This window comes from Aythya ferina (assembly GCF_964211825.1).
Source record: "Aythya ferina genome assembly, chromosome: 2".
NCBI lineage: Eukaryota > Metazoa > Chordata > Aves > Anseriformes > Anatidae > Aythya > Aythya ferina.
Window position 1 is genome coordinate 134,294,952 of NC_140297.1, and position 23,248 is coordinate 134,318,199.

The window sequence follows — 23,248 nt, forward strand, 5'->3', positions numbered from 1 at the left end:
GTTAATGGAGCTTATGAATACTTTGGAAACTAAATAATTATTAAATAATTCTAATGATTCTCACTAGGTAGTATCTTTCTATTAATGGTTGGACTATCCACAGGCTAAGTCACAAAAACAAGTAACAAACATCTCTGAGGCACAGACAAAAGACTAAACCTGGTGAGAAATTTAGGCACACCGAAGTACTTGACAGCTTCTAAATTATAAATCAGTCTGTTCTTCACCTTTCCATGTAGATTCCACAACTAGCTCAAAAAGAACAGACTGTAGAACTACGCCAGATTACTCACCTGGGTTCTGGAAATGTGGAGGGTCTTTTTAGCCAAGGGCTCCACATACCTGGAAAAGTGCAGTACCATACACTAAAGCGCAAGTGTATCCTGGGATACACTTGTAAACATCTTGAAAGCTTTTGTACTAAATAGTAATTTTTATTTTTTACAGATTTTTGATTCATAAATCCATGAAAATCTCAATATTTATCTAAAAAACAAGCAATCAAATGAGAAATGTTATTATCGTTCATTTGTTCATTACTGGGCAATCCTTACTGAAGTCCTTATAAAACATGTCTCCATCCTAGGAAAAACTAATGCACTAACAAAAGCTTTGTCCCATGTTTCAGTACTAACACCATCAATAAACATTTTAAATCCACAAAAAAATAAAAAAAACAATCAAAGTGCACATACACACACACAAAAATCAGTGAGGGTGAATAAACAAGATGTTACTAACTAAAATGCTGTGGTTTTGATTTTTTTTTTTCCTTTAATTGTATAGAATCTTACACAGGAAAGACTCACTTGGTTGCATTTGGGAAACATTAGTGAAAGCATTAAATAGTCTTTTTGTGGCAAAAGGGATGCAAGCTAGGCCAGGCTATGTAAGTAATTATTGCTGCTGCAGAAATCCAGTCATTTTTCTTTTAAAAGGCAAGGGCAGGAAAAAGATAAAAAAGTTGGTGAGACCAAGTCTCAATTGCAACTTAAAAATAAGGAAATTACAAGTACAGTGTGCAGTTTTATCTGTCACTTCCAGACTTGATAAAGTTCTACCCAAGCCTGTGAGTAGACAAATAAGTGTCTGATGTAAGAAAAAAACTTTCCTGGCTTATACAAGTTCCTATAGGCAAGCTGTGTGTTTAAAATAACCCATATCAGGATTGTCAGTCTCCTTAAAAATATTCAGAGCTTATGTTATATCTGAGTCCATCCTGGCCCATCTTCAATTAGCTGGAGGAAATCTTTTTAATCCTAAACTCTTACAGTTCTTCATGATGCCTTCTCATCCTTCAGTGTGTAAATATGAAAAGGAAATTCAAGAAGGATTCTGGATCCTGAGTCAATTGCTAAAGATACATAAAGGAAAATGTTTTTGACATACTTCCCTTCCTAGCTATGCTTCCTAGCATTTGCTGTTGAATAGTTTAAGAAGTCTCCTTACTCAAAAATATTGCTTCTGGATTGCCAAATTCATCGTGTACACTGTGAGGGATGAAATAATTCTGTGTTTCAGGTTCCAGTCTGGTAGGTCTCACGTGTCAAGCCCATATGCTTCTAGTGATTAATCCAGTTCATTTAGCTTAGGGTAACTAAATAATATCTTCATTTTAGGTATTTAATGAAGTAAGATTTATCTCAGAAAAAGGGATCTATTTGTCCAAGGTTAAGCACCTAAATTAGGCAGATATGATCTCATTTCATGAAGACTTCAAAGGCACCTACTTTCTTCCATTGACCAGATGGGAGATGTATGCTTTACCTTTAGAATATTGTGTGCTTTAATATGACTAAAATAGAAGGTAAATAGTTTAGGCTCTACCTTAAGGTTACTTTTGGGTCTAGCCTGAAATACTTGGTCTTTCATTAAAAATTTTTTACCATTTATGTTTTATTCCAGTCCTCAGAATCATTCAGTCATACTCATATGATATTCTGTATTAAAGACACTTTCTGATTCTGTATCATTACCAACTTTCATTATCACATCAAAACTTGTGCCAAGTCCCTAATGAAATACTTAAATAACATCAGTCCCAAGACTAACTTTTTAGAATTCCACCAGTAACTTAAAGATAAATCTCATTTCTGTTCTTTTCATATTTCATTGGTCAGTTTCTTAGTTTCTTACTTATCACAGTTTCTCTACTAGTTCCCATTTTCTACAGCTTAATGAATATCCCCTGTGACACTGCATCATGATCATTATTGTTATTATTATTTTAGTGAAGAGCAGATTAAGTCTACTGCATTTCTCTAAATGGCTTAGGAACAAAGGAAACATGATCCATTATATTAGATCAGCTCATAAATTACATTTTAGCAAAGTCTAGTGTAAAGAGATAATAATTTTAAGATATTAATCAAAAATGATAAGTAATTCTCTCAGAATTCACCCAGAGACCAAACTTAAATACTTATTGAAATATGTGGAGAGAAACCAAAACAACACTAAAGCAAATAATTTTTTTTTTTTTTTTATAGAAATAACTGAATGACAGTTATTAACTGAATTATTTCTAATGATCTTATGTTTAGGCACCAATCAAGAACCCTGCTCCCTTAGAAACTGCAAAAACTAACTCTACAATGTAATATGATGTTTTATTTGCCTCCTCCTTGGTTCTTTCTTTCTGACAGTGTGATGAATTATGTTGGTGTTGCAAGTTATTGGGTCACTAAAGTTAGAGCACAAACTCATTTTTATGACAGCACTAAGACATTACTCTGCCTATTCCTTGAAAATAAAAAGAGTGTTTTTGAAGTTGCAACTTTTTCTACATGCACCAAAAATGATTTCTGCGGTCTCTTTAAAGAGAAATTAATTTGTAATACACATCACGTCCATGTGTCACATCTGACATCAATAAGCCCTAATATGTTTCTTCCTAGGTGTTAATGTCAATACTTGTAATACAGTACTTCTCTGGAGAAAAGGAATAACCTGGGAAATAGAGACGCACTGAGAGCTCTCGTGATTCACGATTCACTAGCGTAGAAATGTCTTATCAGATGAAGTTACGAATGTGTTCTGTATACTATTCTCCAGCCAAAACAGACTAGTTTTTCTTCTCTTGTGAGCAGAAAATCATGAAAGATTATTACAGTGATATGTAATAATGCTTATCAAACAGCAAAACCAGAAGTGGACACGATCAAGCATAATTTATTATTCAGAAAATATAGGCTTGCAATTTTATGGGTGATCTCTGAGAATGATTATTTCAGAAATAGCAGATGAAATCTTGGCCGCACTGAAATCACTGAAATTTTGCCATCAATTTGAATAGAGATGGAATTCCACCTTCTTTTAGTTTTCATTTTCGCGTCTCACTTTTTTGGTTATCTGGACATTTTGTATTCAAGATGTATTGTAATTTGTTTTATCTTTCAGCTCGGGCCTGGGGAAAAAATGCACATCTGTATTTCCAAAGCATTTGAGTCATCTCACTGTTTTTGATAGATTACTTATATATGTACATTTATTCTTGAACATATCTGTGGGGAGGGCTAGAGTATCAGTGAGAAAGGTGAACAGGTAAAATTAAATTACCTAGATCTCATACAAGTTCAATGGGAATCAAATATCTTTTACTGTCTCTATTTATAAAGGAAACCAGTATTCCTAACACACTGAAGGATATCTACAAGGATGTTCAGAGCACACAGCCTGTATGAAGGGGCTGAGGAGGACTGTTTGAACAGTCAGAGAGAAGACTAAGGGACAATAAAATACTTGAAAGATAGTAAAAGTCTTCTCAGTAGATGATACAGCAAGTGGCAATAAGGTAATTCAGGTTGGGAGGGTTCTCAAGGGGTCTCTATTCCAACCTTCTATTCGAAGTATCTGTGAGGTCAGAGCAGTGTTCTCATGGCTTAGAATCATACAATAATAGAATTGTGCAGGTTGGAAAAGACCTTAAAGATCATCTAATTTCAATCCCCCTGTCATGGGCAGGGACACCTCCCACCAGACCAGGTTGCACAAAGCCCCATCCAACCTGGCCTTTAACACTTCCAGGGATTCCCATCCACAGCTTCTCTGGGTAACCCATGATAGTGCCTCACCACCCTCAGAGTAAAGAATGTCTTCCTTATACCTAATCTAAACTTAAAACTTTTTAGTATAAAACCATCTCTCCTTGTCCTATCACTATACTCCCAATCTTTCCTGTAGGCCCCCTTTAGATATGGAAGACCACTCCGTCTCCCTGGAGCCTTCTCTTCCCTGGGCTGAACAACCCCAAGTCTCTAAGCCTGTCTTCATAGGAGAGGTGCTCCAGCACTCTGATCATCTTTGTGGCCCTCCTCTGGACCCTCTCTTATAGGTTCACGTCTTTCTTATGCTGCAGGCCCTAGAGCTGAATGCAGTAGTCCAAGTGGGGTCTCACAAGAGTGGAGTAGATGGGGAGAATCACCCCCTTCAACTTGCTAGCTGCTCTTTTGTTGCAACCAGGATATGGTTGGCTTTCCAGGCTGCAGGTGCATATTGCCAACTCACTTCCAGTTTTTCAACTACCAGTACCCCTAAGTGCTTTTCTACAGGGTTACTTTCTATCCTCTCACTGTCCATCCTGTATTTGTGCTTGGGATTGCTCTGACTCAGATGCAGGACCTTCCACTTGGCTTTGCTGAAACACATTATATTTATGTGGGCCCACTTTTCTAGTTTCTCGAGGTCCATTTAGATGCCTTTAGATCCCTCCAGTGTGTCAACTGCACCACTCAGCTTGGTGTCATCAGTAAAACTGCAGAGGGTGCACTCAATCCCACTGTACATGGCACTGACAAAGATGTTCAATAGTAAAGGTCCTAGTACAGACCCTTGAGGACCTCATCATTGGTCTTCACTTGGACATCAAGCTGTTGACTCTCACCTGCATTAGTGAGACCATCCAGCCAATTCTTTATCCACAGAGTGGCCCATCTGTCAAATCCATGTCTCTCCAACTTGGACACAAGGATGTCATGAAGGACAGTGTCAAACGGCTTGCACAAATCCAGGTCTATTCTGAAAAACCTTCAAGAATGAAAACTGAACAGCCTTCCTGGGCAACCTGTTCCTTGCTTGATTGCTCCATTTCAAAAAATTTCTCCTTATATCCAGTCTGAGCCTTTCTTGCTTGAACTATATGTGTTGTATCTTATCAGCCTACCATGGACCATTGTGAAGAGCCTAACAACACCTTCTTGATTTCTCTATTGATACTGGTAGGCTGTTGTTTTGCTTTCCGAAGCCTTCCCTTCTCCAGGGTGAACAAATCCAGCTCCCTCTGCCTTTCATCACAGGGAAAATGCTTCAACCCCACATGTCACTGTTCCTGACTTCTGAATTTGCTTCAGCATTTCAAAATTTCTTTTTATACTGGCTGTTGGGAGAGGGCAAAAAATTGGATGCAATATTCTGGGTGTGGTCTCATGAATGATAACGTATGATGGGATAATAACTTCCCTTGATCTATTTTTGAATTGAATTCAAAAATTCTTGTTCATTTCACCCAGGATTTGGTTGACCCTCTTTGGTGCCAGGACATACTACTGACTCATGCTCATCCTGCTATCTATGAATCCCCACTGGTCCTTTTCACCGGAGCTGCTTCTCAGCCTGATTCAACCCAGCCTGTATTGTTGCCAGTGATTTTTCTTCCAAGATACAGGACTTGGCATTTGCTCCTCTGGAATTTAATTGGGTTCCTGTTGGTCCATTCCTCCTGCCTGCCTAGGTCACTTTGTATGGTAGCCTTGTTCTCAACCATTTCAGATGTTCCCTCCATTTTAATGTGATCTGAAAACCTGAGGAGACTGCACTTAGTCATCCCCTCAAGATAATGGTGTTGACCATGACAAAACACAGAATAGACCCCTACAATTCTCTACTTTTTACTAGCCTCCAGGTAGAGCTTAATCCATTAACCACTGCCCTTTAAACCTGATCACACAATCATCTTTTTACCCATTCACTGTGCACCCATCCAGACTGTAATGTCCTAATTTGGATTCAAGAATATCATGGAAAACAGTATTAAAAGCCTTGCTAAGGTCAAGATAAATTATATTCACTGTTCTCACTTCATCCTCAGATTTTTTTTTTATCATGGAAGGCAACCAAGTTGGTCAGGCATGATTTATCTTTGGTAGGTCTACAATGACTGTTTCCAGTCACTTTATTCTCCTTTGTGTGCCCAGGAATGTGTACCAAAAAGGCTCTTTCCATTATTTTCCCAGGGACCAAACAGCCTGATTAGCCTTCCAGAGGCTGAAGCTTGGAATGCTGAGGTTGGAGATTATGAAAAACATTCAGTAAGGAGTAATGAAGTGTTGGAACAGATTATGGAATCTCCATCCTTGGAGTTTGTTAGAACTCAGTTAGGCAAAACCATTACTGACCTGATTAAACACTGGCAATCTCCTACTTTAAAGCAACCCTGTTGTCTTGTACAAATTTACCTTTTATTGTACCACAATCACATTTTTTATACACAACAGATTAGGTCACTTCGGCTTCCATGCAAAATATATAGGGCTGTTTTTGCCTAAAATAGTTTATTTTTATATTAGGCTGGGAAAAGAAGAAGTTAAGGATGCTCTAAAGCAACCTAAGTGCAGTCAAAAGAACTTTAAAACACAATGGAAAAAATGTGGTCATTTAGAGACTACTCTCATTTGAAGTTCACAACTATTTTAAATATTGAAAACAGAAGAAATAAGTAGTATTGTCCCTCCTCAACTACTCTACGTTACACAGGCACTGAAATAACTCTTTTACAATTTATTATGCACTAAGAAGGATTTCATTTCAAACTACTTTGTACCCAAAGATGACTTAAGTACCTTAGAAAAATTCTTTAATCCTATCAGCCATATTAGATAGATGGAGAAATAAAAAAAAAAAATAAAAAATAAATTTATGTCAAGAGAGGAATTTAATTTTAGTGGTGTTATGAGGACTGAACATCTTGCAGAATTGATCTCAAGAAGTTCCATTCAAGAAAACTGGGTTGAATTGACTGTGAGAGTGGTGATGAACAGGATATTATCCTGACAGAGCTTTATCCTCCATCTTTTTGAGTCATTGGCTTCTTCAGTAGGACTTATGTGCAAATGACATATTTTTTTTATCAGTAAAAGATTTTATATTTAGACACTATTTTTCCAGGCCTTAAAAATGTTTTTATTCCTACATGACTGGATCTTCAAAATCAGTCTCATTTAAACTTATTGGGATTTGATTTGAATAAGAAACTAATGGAATACATTAAAAATTTTCATATTCTACAGTAATTTTAAGGATTGAATATACTTCATTAGACAATCAACTAATATATATATATATATATATATTTATTTTTTTTTTTACCTGATTCTACATTCTTAAATTTTGCAATAGTGCGATTTACTTGAGGTGTTTGAATTATTTTTATAACCTTTGTGAAATTTGGTTTTCTCTTTCAGTGTATCATATCCCATGCAGTGGTATAGATGTAAGGAAAAGTGTCTGGAAAGTTGCCAGGCAGAAAAGGACCCAGGGGTCCAGGTTGACAGCCAGCTGAACATGAGCCAGAAGAATGTCCAGGTGGCCAAGAAGGCCAATGACACCCTGGCTTGTATCAGAAAAAATGTGGCCAGAAAGATGAGGGAAGGGATTGTCCCTGTGTACTCAGCACTGGTGAGACAACACCTTGAATAATGTGTTCAGTTATAGGTCCCTCACTATAAGAAGGATATTGAGTTGTTGGAATAAATTCAGAGAAGAGCAATAAAGCTGATTACTAGAAAACAAAATTATATGAGGAGCACCTAAAGGAACTGGAGTTGTTTAGTCTAGAGAAAAGAAAGCTGAAGGGAGACTTTTTTGATGTCTACAACTACCTGAAAAGAGGTTGGAAAGGGGAGAGTGTCAGTCTTTTTTCTCAGATGACAATTATTAGCACAGAAGGAAACAGTTTCAAGTTGGACCAGGGGAGGTTTAGATTGGATATCAGGAAGAATTTATTTGCAGAGACCATGGTTAGGTAAATACAATGTCAGGAAGAACTTTTTAATGGAAAAAGTGATTAGGCACTAGAACAAGCTACACAGGGAAGTGATAGAGTTGCCATCCCTGGAAGTACTTAAAAGATGTGTGGATGTATTGCTTAGAGACATGGTTTAGTGGTGGACTTGGTAGGTGATACTTGGACTTGATGATCTTACGGGTCTTTTCCAATCTAAATAATTCCATGATTCTGTGATATCACTTACATAGAAATTTCTGTCTTTCCAAGAGCACAGTTACAGAGACGGATATCACAGCATCACAGAATCACATGATTAGGTTGGAAGGGACCTCTGGAGGTCATCTGAACCAACTCCTCTGCTCAAGCAGAGCCACCTAGAGCAGGTCACCCAGGAAATATCATCCATGTAGTAAGCTGTACATGCACAAGACAACTTCTAGAACAATGTGGTGCATTCATTTAAGTCTCACATTCGATTGTCTCATTTCATCTCTATTCACTACCCTATTTTGGCCACAATTTTCTTTAATTTCCAGACCTTGGGAAAAAAAAAAAAATCAATCAACTGTTTAAAAAAATAAAATCAGTGCACTGAAAATGTATTTTCCATCTCACACATTGCAGACCCTGGTGCTATGTCCTCATTTTCAGCTTGGAAATAATGATCTCACTGTAACTAATTTTAAGGTTCAGGTTTGAATCTAGCTGAATACTAAAATGGAATAAGCAGAAGTTTTCCATCTCTCTCTCTTTTCTTTTTTTTTTTTTTTTTTTCTGGAAAAAGATGGCAAGAAAAGTCTAAAGATCTAAACCTATTAGATTTTCAAATGGAAAGAACTTCTCTAGAACACTTTGAATGTTTATGTGGTTCCCTCCTCCAGGCCAGCATCTACCAGCAGAAGTGTTTCTATTCAGCACTGATATTAATGAAGAATTGTGCTGCCTTTACCTGAAGTGCTCAACGGAGAAGAGTAAGAATAACTTGGTTTGTCAAATTTTGAACCTGCTCATTACCCCACAGTTGTTACCACTGTTAAGAGACAGGTTGTTTTTTTTTTTTTTTTTTTTTTTACCAATAACGTACACAGGCAGGTCAGAAAGGACCCATAAGGGAGCTGCTCTTCTGGCTCATATCCAAAGTATTTTCTCTAATAGTTGGGCCTTTTGCTCACCTACTGCTGAGTGACAGACGATAGCAGGCACTGACCTTGCATATCCCTCATGAGAGGACAAAAGGAGCCAGCTGTAGATGGTTGCCAGTCTCAGCAGGGCTATTCTCAAAGCTGAGTCATATATCTCTCTAGCCTAGTCTTATCCAGGTGGTTATCAGGCCAATCCCCACTGCTTTAATAGTTATCTTTAAGCAAAGGATTTCCACAAAATTGACATAAAAAGGCTTTTGAAAGATCTAAGCTTTCTATATCATCTGCTTACCTGCTAGGAAATGAGAAGTACTAACACTCTGGAATCCCTCAGGCTAGAATGATTAGTGGCCCTTGAAATAGCAAAGTATCAGTGAACAGCACACAAACATTTTCTCATGTGAAAGCTGCATTGTGAAAATAGTCTATAGCTCATTGTACAAAAATAAAAAGATTAGTGCCCCATGCAACTGATGTTTTGTACAGTCTGGGCATTGACATAACAAGCTTATGAAGTTGGGGCCAGGCCAGTTCTGATTCCAGGAACACAGCAAGAGATTGATTAAAGTGAGCTTTATACCATCTGTGGTCAGGTTGTGCTTGGGATAGTTCATATATCTGCAAGAGCAGCAATAAATATGCCAGTAGAGACAACAGCTTTTCATGAACTGAGAAAAGAAGCAGAAGCCAAACAGGGAGATGATTTCTGCCTATCAGTAAGGATTCGAGGAGAATGAGTGGCTCCCTGTCGCCTTGTGAGAAAAAATCACCTGCAAATGAAAGCCGATACTGGAAGATGCTTCCTCAGAGGTGAATTTATGATTCAAACTCAAATTCATTCTAATATTTATTCAATTAAATTTGGTATAGGCATTTTGGCAGAAATTCAAGGTCTACATTAGTGAGACAGTAGCAAAATATATATCTGGTTAGAAATAACTGGTTCTAAAATCCTTTAGTCTATTAGTGAGATTGAAAGTAAAGGCCAAATTATAACCAGTGCATAAACAGGCACAATTTAATTCGCTTCAGTGGTATGATACACTTTTCTGCCAGGTATATGTTTTGCCATAAGAGGGTCAGGGAGAGCAAAGTAGTCCTTACTTCTCCATACCTTCAGCTAACACGAAGCAGCCGTCATCCTCACCACAAGAATTACTTGATTCCAAATACATGCCATTTCTGATCCATCCACAGCCTAGGCCTTGTGCCAGCTCCTGTGGGTGTCTTGGCAGGGAGCTCCATTAAGATCTGAATTACCAGCACACATAATCACCAATGTCAGTTGTTAAACATGAAGCAGTTATGTCAAAGGATAAAGCAGAGAATATATTTTGTGATTAATCTCCTACTTAATGTTTTGTTATCTCAAGCATCTAATTGGACCCAGAAAAGACTTGCTAGTACCTATAAGTGAACTGAACTGAGAAAAGCTGGAATTACTACAGGAAACACTTTCCACGTTTAAAAAAATGCAAGTAGGTAGCTGAAAACAGTAAAGCATATGATGTAGGCAGGAAAAGTAATACTATGTTCTCAGATCCATTTACATGCGAGTAATTCAGGCAGATTTTTTTTTTTACTTATTATTAGTTTTGATATATAGGTTTCCACAATGGGTTATGCATAGATTTAGAGAAATAAAAATACAAGTCATATTTCTAATAACACTTTATCTTTCTGAGTTTCCCAGACATGTGCAATGACTGCCGAATCTATTCTGGAGTAGTAGCTTCTTTTTAAAGAGTACCAAATCATTTCTATACTACTAGTAAATGCTATGATTTCAAACTTTTATATTGTATGTATTCTCTGATGGAGTTTGCTGGGGCAGACCCTCCTGCTTCTCATTAAATTACGATGTTCTTATTAAATCCCATAATAGTATGGGATTAGGCAGCAATGCTGGCAGACCAAGCAGTTGTCTTGGACTGCTAATATCATCTTTTGTCATTATCATTTTGAAACTATTTGATTATAAAATTAATCTCATAATCCCACTTTTCTTAGGAACACTTTTTCTTACCTAGCTTTCTGACAGAAGAATATTTTTCAGTGTTTAATACCAGAAGCAATCTTTGGATATAAAGCTGCTCCTCAGTAAAATTCTTAACATTTTTATAGATATTGAACTACTTGTTATTTAATAGCTATAAGCTTTTTGACTTTTTTTTTTTTTTTTAAGTAATTTTTGATGTCCAGAATAGCTCGTTAAGTGGTCACCTGTTATTTAGGCATTAATATTCACATTCAGAGATTCTTATTATCTTTGCTGATATATGACTTTCCAGATAAGTTTTTGATTTTGACTAGGCTAATTCTAGCCCCGCCCCCATTTATTTATTTTTTCTTCTGGATTTCATCATTGATCTTCTTTATCACTTTTTTGTTGTTGTTGTTGTTGTTATTAACAAAGCAATATTACAGGCTGAGGATGATGTGCCTTTTTGACAGTTTAATACAACAAAATCTGGGAACCCTAGTCCATAAAGAGAGCTAGGATATAATTTTTACAGGTTATATACATTTCATCTTCTTGGTCTTTTACAGATAGATATTTTATTATTTTTTTTAGTAACTTAGAAATGTGCATAACGCATGCATTTTTAAAATTCCATTTTCCTTTGCCAAATCTTAACAGACATTTTCTGATTTGGACCCCAAAATTACTATGTCCCAAATAACCCTAAGTTTTGGACTCTACGTGAAGCAGTGGCTCTCCAAGACAAGACAAGAACCCTACAACTGCTTTATCTGGGCTTCAATAACAGCCTTTTTGCATTTATTCAGCTCTATAGATGGAAGAAAAATAAGGATAAGAAGCTAAATTCTCAAGAAAGAGACATTTGTGGTTTCATCACAGACTTGCCAATACTTTAGGTTAGGTTAGCAGTACTGAGGGGTATTCTGACTCTCTGGGTCACAAGCCTCAGGTGCACAATCTATGCTTTCAATCAGTGCACCAACTGTATTAAAAATACTCTTGAGAGGGCAATTTACTAAACAGTGGGGTTTGAAGTAGTCAGCAGAGTCAACAGGAAGCTGCTAAAGTCTAAAGCTGGGGTCAACTGAAGAGGCAGTGAAGTAGAAATTTCTGCTTTTTGAGAGTTGCCAATAATTAAATTTTTCTTTAAAGAAACAGAACCAATTTATATATAAATAGGTTAAATATAAATATGTAAAAATATATATATATTTATATATAAATGTAAATATATATAAATATATAAACAGGTTATATAAAAAACATATTTATATGTTTTATTTTCTTTTAAACACCATGGAAGTTGAAAGCAGAACAAGTTTTATATAAAGGTTTAGTAGTTCCAAGGCATCCCTTGGGAGCAGGAGTTTTAGGTTTAGGTCTGTTTTCAGCCTAAATGAGTAGAAAATACATCTCAGTAAATGTGACCCTTCATACAGAGGTTTAGATAAAATTACTTGCAAAGCTTCAGACAGAAGTTTGCATATTACATCCTTAGCTTTTAAGGAAATCTCTAAATAATTATCTGATAATACGTGACCTGTGAATTTTACAAGGGTTTGTAGCCCTGCCAAGAGTGAGTTTATTTTCACAGGGGAGACAAAAGAGTATGCTTCGCATAAAACACATCTCCATCAAAACATTGGTTCTTGCTCCAATGTTTGGTATGTTCTTGAAATGTTGAGAAATAATCATCAGGTCATTTCTAAATACAAGGAAAACAGGCTTTTCCCATATTTCAGTCTGAGGTAGAACTAAACTAATTTGCCTAAATTTTCTCAAATTTATACCAAGATACACACCTGCTAAGAAAAAAAAAAAAAAAAAAAAAAAAAGGTAACTCAGTAGCTGAAATTTGGGAAAATGGATTGCACATAGAGATAGAAATATGTGTAGGAATAACATCATCTTATTACTAAAAGTCTTCTGGGACTTGCATTATAATTGCAACGAGATCTTGAAAAAGCAGTCACATAAACACAATTGCTTAGTGGTATCTAATTACATTATCAGGATACACTTGTCACGGAGATTATATGCTGCAGTAAGTGCAATAACAAATAATATCAGAAAAGGATTTGCTGAAGAAATTCCAAAGGCTGAATCGTCATTTTTGTTAAAATAATTACATTGGGAAGAGTTTCAAAATTAGGAGAAGAGCCATTCACTTTAACACATAGAAGGGATTAAGCAATGGTGGTATTACATTGAGATAGTCTTTGGCCCATCCTCAGCACAGCTGAGAGTATGTAAGTACTCAGAGAATTCTTAGCTCAGCAAGAATTTTCTGCATTAAGTTCTGAAGTTGTTCTTTTTAATTTCTCCCTTAAGTAACATCTACTGGGGAACATTTTTCAAGTCAGACAGTTCATAGATTTTCTTTCTTTATTTTTACATGATCAACTGCTGTTAAAGTTGAGAAATGAAAGGCTAAACCTTAACTGAATGGGAAAAAGGAGAACATAGGATGCCTCTGTGAAAGAATATGTAGGAGAACAAACATTTTGATGGCACCAAAACTGACACGAAACTTCCCTTTCCCCAGAGTAGCTCATGACATTTAAAGGCACAGGATTGTGCATGGTCTTTGTCTATTTACTGACAATAAATCCAAAACCAGAGGATCTCATTTTCTTCTCATGTACAAGGCATTACTATTTTATTGATGGAACTGAAACTGGTCACTTACACACTTACATGCTTGAAAGAATAGAGTAGTAGAAGCAAGATTTTTTCCTTTTTTAATTTCTGCCTTTCTGCAGTTTTCATATGGGGGGGACATCATTAAGCATATATAGGGCAAGAAGCTAATAATAAAAGTCCATTTTCTACAAAGTATTATGCTCTACAAAGAATGCTTGTCTTTTGAGGCAGGTATTCAAGATCCCAGATTGAAGGGGTAATTCCTCTACTGTCCCATTAATTTATGCCATAGACAGAGACACACACAGCAGTGCACTGTACTATTGCCTGTGGAAGAAGCCATACAAGATGAATCAGAAAGTTATAATTCCCTGCAGAAACCCATGTATGAGTTAGGAGGGAACCTGGATTAAAAAGCACAGAAAACTACTTATACTTTCTCCTAACTAATCCCCTTGGGAATAACTAAGATGCTGAATTTATCAGACTTGAACCTGTAAAGAACCTCACACAGCTAAAAGGACTATTTTGGGGTAGGAACCATAATTATGACACTCCTGTGGTAAACGTACATAAATTTCTCTTTAAAGGCAGGTATTCAAGATCTGTGTGAAATCAGTGAAGATAATATGCATTTATTTGGGATTCCATCCCATCTACAGTTAACTGCTCATTTTAATTTTGAAATCCTGCTTCTGTTTTATAGCCACTTAATAACTAATTTCTAGAAATCTGGTCTCAGAATATTCTAGAGGCTTTGGCTCAAAAAATGTGAAATGCAGCTAAGCAATTTGAAAGGAGGCTTGGTGGACATCTCCCATTCTTAGACTAATTTAGTTGAAAAGCTAAATCCAAACTGCAAAGTTTTTATAACATATTTAATTCCATAAGAACATTCATTGCTACTCTGTTTTTTAGTGGTTTCTAGAACCATCTTTAGGCTTTGTTATTATTGTAAAAGCTTGTTAAAAAATTAAGATATTTCCAGAAGAATTTAGTTGCTTTTTTTTTTTTTTTTTTTTTTTTTTTTTTTTTTTTTTTTTTTTTTTTTTTTTTTTTTTTTTTTAACGCAGAAATACTTTTCACATATGCAAACAAGTCACCACTGAAGCCTAATGAAATGAGATCCGAGGGTAGATATCACTGTAAGTGAAACAATATCTCTTCTGGCCTTAAACATTCTTAATTTATTGGCTTCCTGACATTCAAATACTTACAAGATTTTCAATTAGTCATATTATTGTAAGTGGAAATACAAAAATTTTTACTTATCCATGTGAAGGAGTGCTGTTTTTTTTTTTTGAAAACACAAACTAAGTATTTATTGAACTGAAGAATGTAGGACTGTAAAGGTAGAATGTATACCTCTTTATGCTTCCTTTGATGCAGGTAACATAAATTAGTTATTAGAGAAAACTGTAAATATAAACTGTAGGCTATAAACTAAAACCGTAGACTATAAACTAAGAAGAAAACTGTAAATACAAAATAGATATTAGGAGAAAACTGTAAAGCCTGCCCATACCTTTACTCTAATATTTTTCAGTATTAGATAATTTACATGACAAAAACAGTTTTCTAAAGGGATTCATCAATTAGAAGGAAAATGTACTAATTTTGTAATTCTTGTTTTAGTATCAAATTTCCAATCTATGCAAATTAGAAACTACTGTAACTATTTTGGAGGAGATTTTGAAATGTCCAAAAAAAGTATTATGTTCAATACTTGATTATTTAACAAGATGAAAGACACAAAGTTCTGACAATTTAAAAGGACAAAGGCTCTTGGAGCATGTTATGTGGTGCTCTGAAAATCAGTTAAACTTTCAAAGTAGAGATTGAGCAATTGAGGTAAGCTGACAAATGCATTCACTACTTTGCTGGCCATATTCCAAAATCAGTTAATTTGAAAAATGTCTTGGAATTTCCAGAGTTACTTTACCAACATACTGCTTTCACCTGTTCCAAAAAATAAAAGTGTTTGTGGTATACACAGAGGTGACTAAGCATGGTCTGTTGTTGACCGTGTCAGTAAAACATAGACCAAGAAGACTGAAAGAAAGTCAGAAATTTAGATAGTTTGGGTAAATACAGACACCACATTGCATCTGTCATATTATGTTAACAGGAAGACTGTTGGAAAATTATAAATATATACCAGAAAAATGGCTGCTGTGGCCTGTTTTCAAGCTTCTGTTTTTCCTATAAAATGTTAACATTACGTTAAAATATTCTTTACCAGCACCTCATCCATTTGGAAGTACAAAATACTTCATGTGCTAGAGAAGGACAGATGGTCCAGCTAGTTCTAGTAAAAAGGTCCAGGAATCTTAGAATTGGGTCTCGCAACTTTGAGTTCAGTGTAAACTGAAAGAGCAATGAGAAATTTCTTTAGTCAAGTGATGTTTCTTTAAGGGTCACTAAATCTGTTGTGCAATGTAAGCATCTAGAATTTGATAAGCATTTGGATACCCTTAGATGGAAAATGTTATTTAAGTTTAAAGGATTATATCTATGTATTTATTCACGAGAGAAGCTGAAGTGGGATTGGCTTTCTGTCAAAAACTGTCAAACAGAAATAGAATTCCTTCTGGATTGTTGTCTTGAGGATTCCTCCTGCTGTCTCAGAGATTTATGTGGAAAGATTTACAAATGTATTACAGTCCAGTGAGTGGAACACAGGACTAGAAATGGGAAGGATTATACCACCTCTGACCTTAGTTATTTTGTGATCTTTGACATGTCCTTCCACCCTACCTTAATTTTATTTCCTATCTATAGTCAACCTTATCTTCTTTGGCAAATTTCCATGTACAAAGAAAGGAGACAGGACTTAGGAGCCCCAGTACTACAATTCTCAGTGATTTTACAAGAATACCTTCAAAGCTTTATAGTCTCTTTCAAACTCCATCTAACCTCTTCAGAGAGAGTGACTGTCTCCTAGTGTTTATATTTGTGATGGATTAAAAAATGAAAAGTGATTATTTTGTAAATGCTACTGTAATAATGTTGCTGCTTTTACAATTTATGATACTATTAATAATTATAGTAATGTTGCATATACATAAACATCTACATATGTTACATATATATAAACACTTCCTAGCTGTACATTAGTAGCTCAGACTACAAGTTCATGTATCCAAGAGAGTACCTGGCAGTATATAGTAAGGATATGTCAAAACCAGATAGCTGTCTAATTTTATATAAAGAAAGTCAGTGTATGCAAGAGCTGTAGTGCATCCTTGTCTGAACAATGGGGTGACCAGGAACCCCAGTATTTTCAAGTAAGTAGTATGTACATTCTGTTCAGTATGTACACAAGGCATAACCCATGCATATTTTTACTCTTGAGAAGCACACAGAGAAATGGAAGCATGGAGGAAGATTGTACATATTCCCTTTCAGTAAGCTGCATGTGCCTGTAAAATAATCATATTCAAAACAATCAGATTATAGATTGACTTGTCTATGAAAAATTAATGCTTTGAATTCCTTTTAAACATTATGCTTTATTGATTTTTAAATGTCACAAAAAGGACATGTAATTATTTAGCATAGAAAAAAACAGCTTTAGATCTTTCAATAAACAGAGAAGACAGAAGACTCATTATAAGAAATGATGGTTTGCAGACCTTATTGCCTACGTAATGAAAAAGGAAGAAGAAAGAAAATAATAATTTAGCAATTTTAAATCAGATCAAGAAAGGTAATGCAAAATATTTTCTGCAAATATTTGTTTGTCTTTTTTGTGGATTCGTGTCAGTCATATTTATTACATATTTTTATTAAAGCTGGTAAAAATTATTTTTTCTGCTCAAATTTTTGTTAACAAGGAATACAAAAGACACTTATGTGACATCATGAAATCTATGTGTATGTTTGAATGTGTGAGGTTTTGCACTAGAGCTGTTTAGATGTTTATCCAACCAGCAAATAAGAACAATACCACGTACTTTTGCTGATCAAGGCATCAAACACATGAATAGTAAGAACAGTGAATATTCAGTCCATAAAATTAACAAGGAACTTTTTTTTTTTTTTTTTAAGTAGTTATTTTAATTCTGAATATTGAATAAATCTGAAAAAACTGCAATCTGCTCACTGCAATCTGCCATAAGAAAAAGATTTAGATAAATTATACATAACAAATCATTCACTCATCTATGTTCTAAACAATATCCATCAGTGTTCTTGGAGATGTCTATATAACAGCAAAATGTGTAAATATAGATATCAGATAATATATGTATATATATGTATATAATATATATATATTATGCTTGAGAAAATCAAAGGAGAGTGCTTCTTACTTTAACAATCCACAAAAAAAAAAAAAAAAAAAAAAAAAAAAAAAAAAAAATCAAAGACATTTAGGAAACAACTTTTACAATAAAATTTCCAGACTTTATCGGCGTGATATTATGCCACAGAACAGTTGCATATGTAGCAATTCGGCAGTTATGCCCCTGATTTCATAGTGATGTCATCACCCTTGATAGAGTTAAAATAGACCAACCTAAAAGTCAGGATGAAACAATGGTCATTCAAAAGAACTGAAGTTACTCTAATCTACTGAAGCTACTCTACAAACAAACAAACAAACTGTCTTAATACACTTTTGTGTAAGAAAAGACAAATGTTTTCTTTAAATGTCCAGAAATCTCATTTAGATAAAATATAAGGAAAGGGGTATACATTCTCATAGGAATGAAACCTATACAGTATATTTAGTTGTCTATGGCTAGGTGTTGAATTCCTTGTTGACAGGAGGAGTGCAGAAGGAAATGGAGATGCCCAGTGGAAGCAATTTAGGGATCAATTAGTATAACAATTTGTTTTTTGTTTAAAGTAACAAAGACGAAATTTGGGTACTGAAATAACACATAAATACATGCTCAGACACATGCAGTTCTCATTTTCTCCCCCATACATCAGCCTGTGCCTACAACTGAATAGAAGTGGTGACACAGAAACAAATTCTGAGGCATCCAGTCCTGGTTGTGCAATTATGTCTGTTTTTTTACACCTTGTTTTCTTGAAAAGCACAAACTGATGTTCTAATATTCCCCATGGAAAAAGCCATACTGTTCCTGTGGAAGAAATGTGAAATATATAAACCCCACAATGAACATTTAAGAAGTGTGTACAATTTATGAATTTTTGTGCTGTTATATTTGTAAAATGACATTTGTACTAACAAACTCCCAAACTATTCCCAGGAAATGTCTGGCAAAAAGCAGTTGTCCTGTGCTAATGCTTTGCCAGCGACTCTGAAAACAGTTGCACAGTATAGATGATCACATTCCAGAGCTTGAAAATGCCATCTATAAAGGCAGAAAAAAAAAAAAAAAAAAAAAAAAAAAGTGTCTTACAATTATACTTCTAATGTTATGGACAAGGACCAGAGCTTGCCTCTTGCAAGTCTGTCTTTGGAATAAAGTACCACTAACGTGCTTTCATCTAGGTATGCAAAGAGAAGGTTGCAGTTGTTTGCTTCTTTTGATTGGGCTAGTGTTTAGAACAGGAGAATTTCTTAAGTGGTCACATATAGGAATTTTGTGTTACTATGGGGACTGAAGAATATTTGAGGTGTACAGGAAGACTTCAACAAAAACAGAGTGGAAGAAGAAGAGCATAATGACTTGTTTCTGGCTTCAGGACTAGTCGAAGTCGAAGGAATTTGATAAAGACAGGTGAAAAGACCACATTTCAGAAGATAAATTCTAATTGTGGACAATATCCCAAAAGAGGTAGCTGGAGAGAAATACTCTAGAGTGGGTAAGAAACTTTGGCAGAGAAGTATAGAGATTACACTTTATTTTCTCTACATCTGTACACTTTCTGTATTAGCAAAACCTATCAGTAAGCATGGTTAGTGGCATCAGGTGTGACTATCACTATTTTCAACTGTCTCCCATTAACCAAATGCTTTAATCTGTGTGAGAAAAAAGTTAAAAGTTTCAGAAAAGGATTTAAGACAACAAAGTCAAGAACTTGTCCATAGGGGCTGAAGTCACCCCTTGCTTAGGAGTGTGACCCAGAACTGTAGAGTTCTGAGTCACGGTAAGATCTTGATCATTTTAAGATCTTCTTTTATCTGAAACTATCTGTCATTGTTCTGTTGAGTACTGAACAGGTAGGTCATTAGCAGGGCTTCTATCCTTAAATGTATCTCAAAGCATTTTATGAGAAATATGGTCATCAGGGTTTTGTATACTATGGGTGTACATTCACAATTTTGCAGGACAGCATTCTTTCTCTCAGGGAACTCACCTGGAATAAGCAAAGGGATTCAGTTTCTTTTTCCTTTTGCAACTTAATGACCCTGATATAATTAAAGCCTCCCATGTTTTCTGGTTAGAGGTGGTTACCACATCCCAACAAAATGCAGTTTCTTTATTGTCAAGCATATCTGCTTGTGTTTCATGAATTAAACACAGCATCCTTCCAAACACTGTCATGTTTCATTTCCAATATAATATTTTTCATTGTTTAAAATTTTGTTTGGTAGGAAAATCACCATTTTATTGGTAGACGAACACGGTTATGAAAAGTAGATTAATTGCATCATAAGTGATATTCATGTCCTTAGTGGCTTGGTTTTAGGAAGTCTAGATTGTTTGAGTAACCTATTCAGGAAAAGATTTTTCTTTAGCTTCATACTCTTGGTTACAGTCTATGTTCATCTTAGGAGAATTATAGGCAATACATACACAGTTGTTTTCATTTTGAATGATAAATATAAAACATCTTTTCTCTAACTTATCTATTAAAACAATGCATCCCTAGTGTAAAAATCATGTAGCGCTTGCCATTTACACTCCTAAAAGCAGTAAATTTTGTATTTTACAAAATAGGAAACTGAAGCCCAGTAAGAACATGCTTGAGAAACTTGGGGATAGAACTAGTCATTTCTGTGTAACACCAGGCAGCAAAGGCACACAGCAATTGAATTTCATAGAGTTGTTGAAAGTAAAAAGGAAAACACCTTCCTTATCCTTTACCATTAAACTTCAGATTTTGTTTTTATATTTAGTTGGCAATTTACAACATTTTTTCAAACAATATTTTTGTTGTCTGGTAATTACTTGAAAATAAAAGTCTGGATTCCTGAGTCTCATCAGACTGATAAGTGATATTTATCTGACTTCGGTCAATGCTTTTGGAAACTGTCTGAAAGAGCAAAAGGTACTCAAAGAGAATATTATGTCAACTGGTGTACCTAGTAAACGTAGTCACATATGATGTGACTTTTGAATTGTGGCTACCATTGAGGCCATTGTCACAGTTGTTTAGACAAGATTTGATGGGGAGTATAAATCTGGCTGCTAAAAAAATAAAATAGATGTATAATGGAAAATTAATCTATTTTCTAGATTTTAGGAACACTGAAGATTTTCAGAAAAGTTATTTTATCTAAAATGTTTATTATCTATTTTCAAAGTAATCAGCAGGAAGATTATGGCCTTCTAGATGAGACAGACCAGGCAACTTGCCACTACCTGTTCTTAAATTCGTCATGAAAGAGTTAGAAAGTTTGTGGAAACTGTAAGGGAATTATATGTCCTTTCTGCATTAGCCTTCCCTCTAAGGGAGGACTCACCTCAATAGATAAGCATATGCTGAACAAATATGGTATTCCAGGCTTTCTCATTCTGAAGTCCACATCATTCTGACTTACATAGTGCTCCTATTTCAACTTTTCCATTACTCATTTGCAGAGAAAGAAAAATATCCACCTCTCTGCTGGTTTTGAAGTCAAAAATCAATCAAGATTTCATATATTATTATTATTATTTTATTTCTGCTATTATTTCCAGTGGTATTAGTGTTTCTTCTAACATTTGTATTTTGGAAATTGTTCTTTTTCTATTGTCAGGTTGGTGTCCAGGAAACAAGACAAATCCATGTTTACTGTCTTCTGTTATCCCTGTAGAGACTCCAGTAGGGTGTAGTTGAGGTTGAATTCCCAAGCAGACAGGATCCTTGCAAGAAAGCAGAGGCTGTATTCAACCTGGTGACTGATACTGCTCCCTTTTCTCTTCAGGCTTCCATACATACATATCCTGCTGCTCTTTTACTGTAATGGAAGAAATTCTGGAAGCAATCAATATAACTTGTGAGTAGCTCTATAATGCCAGGCCTCATACAAATGTTAGGGTGTGTAATATCAATCTGAATGAATATTAGCTATCTGTAGCTATACAGTAGATAAACCAGTAACCTCAATGTGCCCAGCACCCTTTCCTGATTTACAAGTAACTGGCATAAGTGAGTTATGCCAGTTAGTATAGGTGAGTCCTGCTAAACTCTCCTGGAATTCAGAACAATATTTTGGGAATATTCCACAGCTTGCACTGATTCCCAAACTGCCTGCCAATTGTTTGTAAGAATGTGGCATGGGCTGAAACTTGGTCAAGTACAATTGTAGTAAGTCAGCAGTAATAAAACAAAATTTGAGAAATTAAAGAAATTAATTGTAACTGTTGCATGTATCTTCTATATTACAGCCTGCATGCCTGACATCACCCAGGAAAGAATTAGAGAGTATCTCAACATCATGAACTAGTTGCCAGACCATTCATAAATGTCTGCAGTAAATATTGGCAGTTATCTACAGCTGTTGTAACAGCTGAATATCATTGTTGATAAATTATTGAACCTGACATGAAAACAGAGGGAAAGAGATAAAAGAAGAGAGAACGGGACAGTAGATATGTATATACAACCCAGTAGTACCATGAATGTAGCTGATCATGGAGGAATAGTCTGCCATCATCTCTTGTGTCTGTCACTTGGAAATAACATGGAATCAGATTCCTCCAAATGGGGAACACTGCTTCAAAATTGCATTATGGGAATCTCATTTGTCATCATAAATTGAGAACAGAGATGTACAAGTTGGTATTGCCAGATTCTAAATCTCTGTTCTGCCCATTGATGCTCTGTCATCAGTTATCTTCTGCACTAAATGAGGGATGACCTCAGTACAAACCTCCAGGAATGTGAATTCTTCCACTGGCACACCTCCCACATTTGTAGCAAGATCTTCTGCTGTTAGTTATTTGTTCTGCTCAGAAACTTAGAGACTGAGTGGACTGGGAAGCTATTCATCACCATGCTGAATGTCACTTCAACCTTCTGTAATTTAATTTCTTTGTGTACTTTCTCTCTTTGTATGTGGTCTATGGCAAACACATCAGCGTGCTCCCATACATTAGTATGACCATGGCTGGGCAGAGATCAAGTCTTTTGCAGCAGCTACTTTATATTCATCCTGTAAGAATGGGACATAGTTGAACATAAAATTTCCATTCCACAATGTAGACAGTCACCTGGACTTGCAGTATTGCAGTATTGTCTTTTTTTTTTTTTTTGGAAGTAGCATAATTCTTAGGTACTGGCCAGCTTTGAAACGTAAAGAAAACCATGTGACAGGGCATGTATTTCAGACTGCACACAGTGCCCAGAAGA